We start from the raw sequence: 12092 nt of genomic DNA on the forward strand, positions 1-12092 counted from the left end.
ATGGACCTACAAAATTTTAGGCCAATCATGGTCCGTCAAAAATATTTTACAAAATCAATATGTACTAATACATGCGAAAAAATAGATATAATCATAAATTCGTGTTGCATGACCTTGAAACACCAGGTAATGAACTCGAAAGTCATGGCAAAACAATGAGTATTCATAGTATTCATAACCTAATGAGGAAAAGTATCCAAGGTCAATCTCGGTGAACTTAAGTAACTCCCAAAACCTTTACATTTATCAATGACGATATTCATAGCCAAATCAACTATTTGAAAATAGTTAAATCCAAGATATTTCACAACTTATGTAATTCCGTTTCAAAAAAAATACTACAAGTGTTATTCCCCATTTTTTAAATTTTAAAAGTCGGAATACATTTCAAGAAAATAATAGTCATAACACTCAAATATTTTATGATGCAAAAAATGGTACAATCCCAACTCGTTCGTTCCCACAAGCTAGGACTTATGTTTAGAAACTCGATTTAATCGTGTGCGATATGAGTTTGGAGAAAAACTCCGAGAGTAATAAGTTTCAACGTACCTCAAATTGCTTCCAACCTTACCCCAAATGATCCAATAATGCCAATGAGTCACAATCAACATATATGAACTCACATAATTTAATAACGCATCACAACAATGCCAACTAACCCAACTAAGTGTCTAACACTTTAAGTCCAACTTTATAAGTTTAGCAAAAATCCCCATTTCATCATTGGAAGTTAAATCCTTGAATTTTAACTCCAAATCCTTCATTACACATATTATGGGATCTGGTCGTTCCACTAGAAGCTCAAAATAATGTCGTTCAAACAATCCCTACCAACGAACTCTTCCAAGGTTTCATGAATAGATGTTTAAATAAAATTCTACCTTCATAAGTACACTATACTATGTCTATGGAGTATGATACCTAAGTTTGGAGTGAAGAGATTACCTCTTTGTCAAACCCTAGAATTTTCAAGATTTGAGTTCTTGAAGTGTCGTTGAGATTTTCTTCAAAGATCTATGAATTCCATGATGTTGGAGGGTTAAGAGATCAAATAAATGGACCAAATCTACCAAATAAAGGCATTTAATTCTTATCTTGAAGATGCATTAATGGTATGGAACTCCTTTCTCTCTCTAAGCCTCCCAAGACAATGCCCAAATTAAAATACCAATCTCCTCCCGTAATTGCCTTTAAAAGGCTTCAGAACTCGAACGCCGCATAGGACACGTCGCATGCTTCATAGCATGCGTCCCAGTCCCTTCAGTTGTGCGGATGCCAAGGTTGGCGTTATGGATGGAGTTCACTGGCAACATTGTGGCAGCAGAAAAATTTGGATGCTATAGGGATGCGTCGCACCAGCCTCGGCGAGCATCACCTGTAGCTACTTCTTGATGCAATGATCTGCCAATGCCAATGTAATCCATTTGATACCAATTTTCCTTCCTCACCTTTATTTCTTTTCACTTTGATTCTTTGTTTGCAGGTTAATCCATGATTCATCCTTCAAGGATTAAAATTTCTAAACTCAACATTAGTCCGATTAATTATAGAAATTCGCGGGGCTTTACATTCACCCCCACTTAAAAAATATTCGTCCTCAAATGTAAATCCTTGGTCATATTAAATCCTAAAGTGTAATCCCCATGTCTTTCCTTACTCCTCAACTCTTAAGGATTTGAAATTTGACTAACTCTCCAAATTTCTAAGAATTTCAACAGAGTTTCCTTTTAATTATGGGCCTATCCAAAATTTCAACTTGACAGCGAGCCATAAGAACACGATATAAAAGCCACACACGACACCACTATTACAGCTACATCAATGAATGCCTCTGGGCTTCATATACCTCTAAACCCCATTACATAGCCTATCTCGGCATCACAACAATAAAATCTATTCCTATGAGACAAATCTAACAACCATGTGCAATAGATTAGTCAACCATATTAGAAAATCGTATTGAATCCCAACTAATAAGTAAGATAAATAAATTTCTCACTCGCTCCATGTAACTAAATCATGATAAACTCCAAACTCGTAATTTTAAGAAATTAGTCATACTTGAAGTCGCGAACAAGTGGGGGTATCGGATTTTCATATCCTCGGCCTCCCAAGTAGCCTCCTCGACGTCATGATTACTTTAACTGAAGCTATGTCCTTAGTCCTCAACCTACGGACTTGCCTATCAAGAATCTCAACTGGATCTTCGCCATAAGTTAAACCGTCATTTATTTCTACTACCTCCGGTGAGATGATGTAAGCAGGATCGGGCACATACCCCCGTAGCATCGATACATGAAAAACAGGATGAACCAAAGTCATCGATGCAGGTAACTCCAGCTTGTAGGCCACTTCCCTAATCTTTTTCAAGATTCGATATGGACAAATAAATCTAGGACTTAGCTTGCCCTTCTTTCCAAAATCCATAACGCCCTTCATTGGCGATACCTTTAAGAACACCTGATCACCCTCTTTAAACTCCAACTTACGTCGATGTACATTTGTATAGCTTTTTTGTCAGCTCTGAGCGATCTTAAGCCGTTGTTGAATCAAAGTCACCTTCTCTAAGGCACCATGTACAAGATCAGGACCAAGTAGTCCTACTTCAGTCGGCTCAAACCATCCAATGGGTGATCTACAACGTCGCCTATACAAAGCCTCATAGGGAGCCATCTGGATACTAGCATGATAGCTATTATTGTAGGCAAACTCAATTAGAGGTAAGTGTTCATCCCAATTCCCACCAAAATCAAGTACACAAGCTCTCAACATGTCCTCAAGCGTCTGAATAGTCCTCTCAGCTTGCCCGTCAGTCTGTGGATAAAAAGCGATACTCAAATTGACACTTATGCCCAATCCTTCTTGAAAGGACTGCCAAAATGAGCAGTAAACTGGGCCCTTGTATCAGATATAATGGAAACTGGAATACGATGAAGTCTGACAATTTTTTTCAAGTACAACTTAGCATGTTGTGGTGTCGTGTCAGTCATCTTTACCGGTAAGAAATGCGCCGACTTTGTATGTCGGTCTACAATGACCCAAATAGAGTCATGCTTCAAGCGAGTGCGAGGCAAACCCACAACAAAGTCCATATCAATCATCTCCCACTTTCAAAGTGGAATCTCAATATTCTGAGCCAACCCACCAGGTCTTTGATGCTTAGCCTTTACTTGCTGAAAATTTAAACATCTAGCCACGAAGTCCAAAACGTTTTCCTTCATCCGATTCCACCAATAGATCTCCCGCAAGTCTTTCTACATTTTTGTGGACCCTGGATGTATAGAATATCTCGAAATGTGTGCCTCAGCCATAATTTCATTACGAATCCAATCGACATCTGGCATGCACAAGCGATCATCATCTTCAACACCCCATCCTCGTCAAGAGAAAATGCAAGGATATCTTTAAATTGTACACCATTTCGAATATTTACCAAATTTGGATCTTCAAATTTCTTAGCCTTGACACGCTCAATAAAAGAGGAACATGCTATGGCACAAGCGGCAAGCTCTTTACTTATCGGTAAATGTGCCAAGGTACCTCCTGACTTTTGGCTTAGTGCGTCGGCTACCACATTCGCCTTTCTCGGATGGTAATGAATGCTTAAATCATAACCTTCAAAAGTTATAACCATCTCCTTTGCTTAAAGTTTAATTTCCTCTGCTTGAATATATATTGCAAGCTTTTATGGTCGGTGTATACTTCACAGTGCTCCCCGTATAAGTAATGCCGCCAAACTCTCAAAGCAAATACAACCGCGGCAAGTTCCAAGTCATGGGTCGGATAGTTTTTCTCATGGATCCTCAGCTGTCTAGAAGCATAAGTGATAACCTTACCTTTCTGCATCAAGACACAACCTAACCCAACTCTGGAGGCATCACAGTAAACCACAAAGTCACCCAAACATGTTGGCAACGCCAATACCGGCGCCTTAGTCAATCTAGCTTTCAACTCTTGAAAACTTCTCTCAAAAGCATCCGACCACCGAAACTTTGCTGCTTTCTGCGTCAACTTGGTTAACGGAGATGCAAGAGTAGAAAATCCTTCAACAAATTGCCGATAGTAGCCCGCTAATCCCAAGAAACTACGGATCTCTGTCTGTGTAGTTGGCCTAGGACAACTCTTAACCGCTTCAATCTTTTGAGGATCAACCTTAATACCTTCACGAGATACCACATGACCCAAGAATGCTACGAATTTGAGCCAAAATTCACACTTAGAGAATTTGGCATATAACTCATTCTCCAAAAGCGTCTGCAACAGTATTCTCAAATGATTGGCATGTTCCTCTTGACTTCGTGAATAGACTAATATGTCATTAGTGAAAACAATCACGAATCTGTCAAGAAATGGTTTGAAAACCCGATTCATTAGATCCATAAAGGTTGCGAGTGCATTTGTTAGCCCGAATGACATCACCAAAAATTCATAATGCCCGTAGCGGGTCCAAAAGGCCATTTGGGAACATCCTTCTCTCTAATTTTCAGCTGATGATACCCCGACCTTAAATCAATCTTTGAGAAGAACTTTGCTCATTGCAATTGGTCAAACAAGTCATCTATTCGAGGTAATGGATATCTATTCTCGGTGGTCACTTTGTTAAGTTGCCTATAGTCAATACACATCCTCAAAGAACCATCTTTCTTTTTCACAAATAGCACTAACGCACCCCAAGGTCTAGGTCTAATAAACCCTTTATCCAGTAAATCTTTCAATTGCTCTTTCAATTCTCTTAACTCGACTGGAGCCATTCGGTATAGGGGGAATAGATATCAGCTGAGTATCTGGCACCACATCTATCCCAAGGTCGATGACCCGATCCGGTGGGATACCTGGAAGCTCATCAGGAAAGACATCAGAAAACTCATTAACAACTGGCATAGACTGAATGCTTGCTACCTCCCCAGTTGTGTCAATGACTCTGACTAAATGATAAAGACATCCCTTCGTAATCATCTTCTTCGCCTTAAGGTATGAAATAAACTTACCTCGAGGCTCAGCAATATTACCCTTCCACTCACGAACTGACTCATTAGGAAACTCGAACTTGACCACTTTAGCACGACAATCAAGGATGGCGTAACACTTGTATAACTAATCCATCCTCATGATCACATCAAAGTCAACCATTTCTAGCTCAATGAGGTCTGCCGTAGTCTCTCGATCTTAAATTATAATCACACAACCCCTATAGACGTGGGAGGAAATAAGAAAATCTCCCACCGGAGTCGACACAGAAAATGGTTCAAGTAGTTGTTCTGGCTCTATCCCAAATCCAAAGCAAAGTACGGAGTAACATAGGAAAAAGTAGATCCGGGATCCATAAGAGCATAAGCATCTAGAGCATAAACAATAAGTATACATGTGATGACTACATCTGAAGCCTCTGCAGTAGGGCGAGTAGGCATGGCATAGAAACGAGGATGAGTCCCCTGAGAAGTGGCAGCTGTTTGCGGCACCTTTCCTGCATTACGCCCATTGTGGGTTCCATTACCCCTAGGTGGGGGTGGTGCAACCGAAGTAGTAGCCGTAGAAGGTGTCGGATGAGCTCTCGAACCCTGTTGCCCGTTAGGGCAAAACTTTCAGATATGACCCGTCAACCCGCAACCTTAGCACGGACCACAGGGTCCCATGGTAACAGTAGACTGACGCTGATGAGAACCCATACTACTCTGAGCATGATATGCAGTACGGTGGTCAATCTAAACGGTCCTAGATTGGTCTCCATGCCCGAAACTGTATGCCATTGGAGGGCTACTGAAAACTGTCTGCACCCTAGATTGTGGCGGGCCAAATGGCCCTTTGGTGTTCTGCCCCTTGCCCTAACTAGACACTACACTGAAAATGCCAAAAGTACGTGCCTTTTTGTTTTGCTCCCTATTGGCCCCACTGATCTTTTGGTATATACACCGGTCAACGGCATTTTCCACAAATTCAAAATATGTTATGGTATCATTAAACTTTATATACCATTGTCGTGAGGATTGTTTGAGTCCATATATTAACTTCTTCCGCTTACACACCATTTGACCTTTTTCTTTAGTTTCGAAATCCTCTAGTTGGTCCATATAAACTTCCTCTTCGAGGTCTCCATTAAGAAAGGCAGGTGTGAATCATAATAAGACACCAAAGCCATAATAATTCTTAACGAGTCTTTCTTTAAGACCGGTGAAAAGGTCTCTTTATATTCAATGCTTCCTTTATGAGTATAAACCTTGGCAACAAGTCTAGCTTTATATCGTTCAATGTTTCCATTTGAATGGTGTTTGGTCTTAAAGATCCATCTACACCCGATTCTTTTAGAACTCTTTGGCAATTCAACGAGATCCTAGACTTTATTATATTCCATGGATTTTAGATCTTCCTTCATGGCATCAATCCATTTTTTAGACACATTACTTTCTATGGCTTGTGAAAAATGAAACCAGTTCCTTATTAAGACCAATGTCAAAATCTGACTCTTACAAATAAACCACATAATCATCTGAATAGCCGATTTTCCTAAACTTTGAGATCTTCTTAATGGAATTTCTTATCGTTCATTTATGTCAGATATTTGTGAGTTAGTTTCTTCATTAAGTGTTTCATAAAAATGCTGCTCGGCATTGTCAAAGCGTTCTTCAACAACTGGAATATTATTTGGTATTTGTGTGGAAGTAGGCACATTCGTGAGTAATGGAACATTGACCCTTACCTCTTTTATTTCCACACTTTGTTTTTCAGCACTCCCACTAACTTCACCATTCTCAATGAATCTTGCATTACCGGTTTCAACAATTATTGAACTATGGTTTGAACAGTAAAACACATACCCTTTAGATTTCTTTGGGTAACCAATAAAGTAACCACTTACTGTTCTAGAATCTAATTTCTTTTCTTGTGGATTATAAACTCTAGCTTCCGCTGGACAACCCCAAACATGCAGGTGCCATAAACTTGGTTTCCTTCCCGTCCAAAGTTCAAAAGGAGTATTTGAAACTGCCTTACTAGGAACCTTATTTAATAAATATACAACGGTTTTAAGAGCATACATCCACAATGATTTGGGTAATGAGGAATTACTCATCATACTCCTAACCATATCCATAAGTGTTCGATTACGCCTTTCTGCAACACCGTTTTGTTGAGGTGTTCCTGGCATAATATACTATACACATATACCACGTTCTTCGAGAAACTTTGCAAATAAGCCTAGACATTGTCCTGATTCATTCCATAATATTCACCACCTCTATCCAACCTAATGATTTTTACCTTTTTATCTAATTGCCTTGCAAGTTCATTAACAAACACCTTGAGAGCATTTGTTGCTTGAGATTTTTCTTTCAGCAAATGGATGTATCCATAACATGAAAAATCATCAAAAGTGATAAATATTTTTCTCCACCAAATGATGGAATATCAAAGGGTCCACAAATATCAGTATGTATAATTTCAAGAAGTTGGGTGCTTCTTGTAGTACCTTGCTTACCATGCTTGGTTTGATTTTCCTTAATGCAATCCAAACATATATTAAGATCAGTAAAATTTAGATTCGGAAGAATCTCATTCTTTATTAATCTTTCTAACCTTTCTTTGGATATATGACCCAAACGTCTATCCCACAAGTAAGCAGAACTTTAATCTAGTGAACTGCGTTTAATTCCAACATTATGTTGAACAATAAGAAGGGATTCAGAAAACCAATATCGAGTTTCAATTTATATAAACCATCACTAAGAATACCATAACCATAAAAACAACATTCTTATATAAATTAAAACATACGTTTCCAAACTTTTAATCAAATCTAGAAACATCAAGTCTTGAAAGAGAAATCAAATTCCTAGAAATTGAAGGTAAATAAAGAATCTGTACCAGATCAAGGTGACGTCCAGTCTCTATGATCATAACGATAAGTCCATATGCCTTCAATTGGAGCCTTCATACGATTTCCCATGAACAAGAAATCCTTACTTGAATTTGTATTTTGGATCATAAGGAATCCCTACAACGTAGTAGATACATGAGCAGTTGCACCAGAATCAATGTCATGACCCGGATTTCCTACCCTCGGGAGTCGTGATGGAGCCTACTCATGAAAGCTAGGCAAGCCAACTATTACGGTTCTACACAATAACAATCAACCCAAACAATTATAAACAAAAACTAAAGTTAAACAGATGATAAGTGCGGAAGAGTTAAAATAAGTCCAAATACTCCAATGCATGTCTACCCACGAATCTGGTGTCACAAATTCACGAACGACTAGGACTTTTACTACAAATATAAGTCTGGAAAGAAAAGTACAACTGTTCTCGGAATGATAAGAGACAGTAGAAAAGCTAAACAGGGAAGGTGGACTCTAGGCTCTGCGGACGTCAGCAGATCTACCTTGGTCTCCCTGGACTGAATGCAGCTACCTCGGCTACTCACTGGGTTCGGTACCAAAATCTGCACCAAAGAGTGCAGAGTGTAGCATCAGTACAAGCGACCCCATGTACTGAGTAAGTGTCGAGCCTAACCTCGGCGAAGTAGTGACGAGGCTAAGACATGACAATCATATATACCTGTGCAGATAACTCATATACAAACAGAAGCATAATAACAAAAAATCAACAGAATATGGTGGGAAGGGGGCATGCTGCGGGGAATATCAGATTCTAACAATAAACCAATAAGGAAGCATCAATAAGGAAGCATAATGAATATCATATCCAAATCAACAAGAATAGTGAAACGGTAACACGTGCACGGCATTACCCTTCGTGCATTACCTCTCATAATCATGGCACGGCATCACCCTTCGTGCATTATTGCTCACAATATCGGCATGGCATCACCCTTTGTGCATTAACTCTCAAATCATGGCACGGCATCAACATTCGTGCATTAACACTCATAATATCGTGCTTTACACTCTCTCACAATATTATGCACGGCATCACCCTTCGTGCTTTACACTCTTCCTCACCCAAACAACAGAAAACAATATGTCCCGGCAAGGGAATCAACAGTATCAACAGAAATATCCCGGCAAGGGAATCAACAATATCAACAAACGTCCCGGCAAGGGATTCAGCTATAACCAATCTCGTTTCAACAATCTCTTTACAAAATGAAACTTCAATTTGAGTCATTACTCAACAATAGTCAATTACCAAGAAACTTTCATAAGCTTTGTTCAACATTAATAATCATCAATTTGAGCATGATCGATACATAATAGAGTCACAAAAATCATGGTATAAGACTCACGCGCATGCTTGACACTAACGTTAGATACTCGTCACCACACCTATACGTCGTACTCGATACAAACACATAGCAAATAGACCACAACTCCTATTCCCTCAAGCTAAGGTTAAGCCAAACACTTACCTCGATTCCACGGACAAATTAAGCCTCTACTACCGCTTTACCTCTCGGTTCCACTTCCAATTCACTTGTATCTAGCCACAAATTACTTAATGATATCAATAAATGCTAAATAAATCAATTCTAATGCATGAAAATAGATTTTCCATTGTTTTCCCCAAAAAGTCAAAAATCGACCCCGGGCCCGCTTGGTCAAAACCCGAAGTTCGAACCAAAACCCGATCACCTATTCACTCACGAACTCAAATATGTAATTAGTTTTGAAATCGGACCTCAAATCGAGGGCCAAATCCCCAAAATTTGAAAATCCTAACTTCTACCCAAAAACACCCAATTTCCCATGAAAACCCCTAGATTTTGAAGTGAAATCATGTAAAAAGATGTTATAGATTGAAGAAAATAAGTTAGAAGTTGTTTACCTATGATTTGGGGAAGAATCTCTCTTTGGAAAATCGCCTATGTGATGTTTAGGTTTTGAAAAGTTGTAAAAATGAAGAAGAATCTCGTCTGAAATCTCACTTACAAGTCTCAAATGTCGCAATTGCGACCAGGGGTTCGCAATTGCGAACCCTTTGGAAACCTTCCATCTTCGCAATTGCGAAGGAAAATGTCGCATTTCCGATAGGCGGGCTTCGCAATTCCAGCCTGTGTTCGTATTTGCGAAGAGGGCCTGCCCAGGCTTGGTTCGCATTTGCGACATTGTAGTCGCATTTCTCAAGCCTGACCATTTCGCGATTGCGAAGCCTGATCTCGCAATTGCGAGATCAGAGGCCTGGGCAAAAATACCAGACACCAGCTGCAATTTTCCTAAGTCCAATTCACTCTGTGGCCTATCCAAAACTCACCCAAGCCCTCGGGGCTCCAAACCAAATATGCACGCAAGTCTAATAACATCATACGGACTTGCTCGTGCGATCAAATCATCAAAATAACATCAACAACTACGAATTCAACCTCAAATTCATGAAATTCCTTAAGAACATTGAAATTTTCATTTTCTCAACTATAGGTCCAATTTATACCAAACCAATTCCTATTCTTACCAAATTTCACAGATTCGACTTATTTATTATTTTAAACCTATACCGGGCTCCGGAACCAACATACGGGCCCGATACCATCAAGAACACGCATCATTTCGTTTAAAAAAGCCTCTACATTTTCCAGCAAGTAATTTTCTTTAAAAATTCTTTTCTCGGGCTTGGGACCTCGGAATTCGATTTTGGGCATACGTCAAAGTTCCATATTTTTCTACGGACCCTACGGGACCGTCCCCGGGTCCGTTTACCAAGAATGTTGACCAAAGTCAACTTTAACTAATTTTAAAGACCAAATTCATTATTTTTCTAAAATTTCACATAAACGCTTTCCCGAAACGCGTCCGGACTGCGCACGCAAGTCGAAGTGAGACAAAAAGAGGTTTTCAAGGCCTCGGGATGCAGATTTGACTTGTAAAACAAAAGATGACCTTTAGGATCATCACATTCTCCACCTCTAAAATAATCGTCCGTCCTCGAACGGACATAGAAAAGTACCTGAGTCGGTGAAAAGATGAGGATATCGGCTCCGCATATCGGACTCGTACTCCCAAGTCGCTGCCTCAACAGGCTGACCTCTCCACTGCATACGAACCGAAGGAAAATTCTTCGATCTCAACTAACGAACCTGCCGGTCTAGAATAGCTACCGGCTCCTCCTCATAGGTCAAGTCCTTGTCCAACTAGACAGTGCTGAAGTCTAACACGTGGGATGGATCGTCGTGATACTTTCGAAGCATGGACACATGAAACACTGGATGAAAGGAATTTTTTACTAACGTTTCTGTGTTGAAATATATATTAAACTGTTATTTATATTTTGTATACTGGTTTGGAGACTAAAGCCTTCGTGCTTTCTACTCCAATAATTGGTCTCTCCAGTTTAAAGTATATCAAAACTTTACCGGAATAATAAACGTACGGGTTTGAAGTATATAAAAACTTCACCATTGTTACGTGTTGTATGTTTGGTTTGGTATTCAGTTTGAAGATATCAAAACTTTACTGATTTAACCAAGTTCTGTTTATTTTCAACTTTACAGAAAAATGACGAATGAAAACCAAACTAATGGAAATGTTGAAGAGAGGAAATGTTTAAAAAAGCCTCTACATTTCCAGCAAGTAATTTTCTTTAAAAATTCTTTTCTCGGGCTTGGACCTCGGAATTCGATTTTGGGCATACGTCAAAGTTCCATATTTTTTCTACGACCCTACGGGACGTCCCCGGGTCGTTTACCAAGAATGTTGACCAAAGTCAACTTTAACTAATTTTAAAGACCAAATTCATTATTTTCTAAAATTTCACATAAACGCTTTCCGAAACGCGCCCGGACTGCGCACGCAAAGTCGAAGTTGAGACAAAAGAGGTTTCAAGGCCTCGGATGCAGATTTGACTTGTAAAACAAAAGATGACCTTTAGGATCATCACATTCTCCACCTCTAAAATAATCGTCGTCCTCGAACGGACATAGAAAAGTACTGAGTCGGTGAAAAGATGAGGATATCGGCTCCGCATATCGGACTCGTACTCCCAAGTCGCTGCCTCAACAGGCTGACCTCTTCCACTGCATACGAACCGACGGAAAATTCTTCAGATCTCAACTAACGAACTGCCGGTCTACGATAGCTACCGGCTCACCTCAATAGGTCAAGTCCTTGTCCAACTAGACAGTGCTGAAGTCTAACACGTGGGATG

Source organism: Nicotiana attenuata, unplaced genomic scaffold, assembly GCF_001879085.1.
Source record: "Nicotiana attenuata strain UT unplaced genomic scaffold, NIATTr2, whole genome shotgun sequence".
Lineage (NCBI taxonomy): Eukaryota > Viridiplantae > Streptophyta > Magnoliopsida > Solanales > Solanaceae > Nicotiana > Nicotiana attenuata.